We start from the raw sequence: 1,150 nt of genomic DNA, 5'->3' as shown, positions 1-1,150 counted from the left end.
CACAGGGCTGGGCCGGGGCGCTCAACCCACCGTCTGGGGGCGCTTATTCCCATTGGATTGTCTGAACATATGCCTTAATATTAAATGTACCCTCGTTAATCAATGCACAATAGTCACCTTTAACGAGCTCAATCAAACCTTTTTCCACAGGCCAAACGCTCTCCCTCGTTAGTCTTGACCATAATCCCTTTATTCTCTGATCTGAGATGAGACTACAGGCTCCTGAAGCAACGTGTCTTCTGGTCAGACAGAAGCTGCCTCAGCTTGTCATCGTAGAGAATCCAGGAGGAGAACGTGATCAAACCACCAACCAGCCGTGATCCTCACAGAGGAGCGTCTCCTAACTGGGCAGGGCTGCCTCACTTAGCTCCCACGTAGCAAGGTGTGCTTAAGTGTGGCGCTAAACCACCAAGAGCTAATTATAGCTGAACGCATTGCTTTGTTATTGTGCTCATTATCCACCCAGTAAACACCGGGACATCACAGTTTATGATGTTGCTAAGTGTAAGTACGGCCTATTTATTAGGTATCGGCAGAGAAGATGAACGGTTGACCTGGTGCCTCCTCTTCCACGAGCCATACTGAGAACTCCTTCATTTATACAAGAATATAAACTAGACTGACTCTAGATCTATTCCTGAATAAATCAGTAAGTACCTGAGAGCTGGTGGACGGAGGCGGAGCTTCAAGCGACCACGTCGCTCAAAGAGAGACGGAGACGCAGCGGCGAGACGCACGTCGCCTTTCAAGTGTTAATTCAATCTCCATTCAGGTATTAGCGCACGCCGCCTCCATTATGATAATTACGTTGGATAAATAATTCTGAGGGAGCCTCGTGTTCCGGCATGGAGGCGCCGCCTCTCTGAGGATTAAGACAGACCTGGACGACTCGGGCGCGCTTAGTATTCATGTCACTGGCAGAGCCACCAATCTGCTGCTATGACCGCGTTCCTGAAAGGAGGAGAGAGAGCGAGGGAGAGAGACAGAGACTGATACAGAGAGAGAGGGAGAGAGAGAGAGAGAGAGAGAGAGAGAGAGAGAGAGAGATCGAGAGAGAGAGCAGTGACAGTAAGAGAGGAGATACGAGAGAGCAGAGAGAGGGTAGAGAGAGAGATGAGAGATAGAGAGAGAGAGAGAGATAGAGAGAGAG

Source organism: Gadus chalcogrammus, chromosome 14, assembly GCF_026213295.1.
Source record: "Gadus chalcogrammus isolate NIFS_2021 chromosome 14, NIFS_Gcha_1.0, whole genome shotgun sequence".
Lineage (NCBI taxonomy): Eukaryota > Metazoa > Chordata > Actinopteri > Gadiformes > Gadidae > Gadus > Gadus chalcogrammus.
This window is presented reverse-complemented; position numbering follows the sequence as displayed.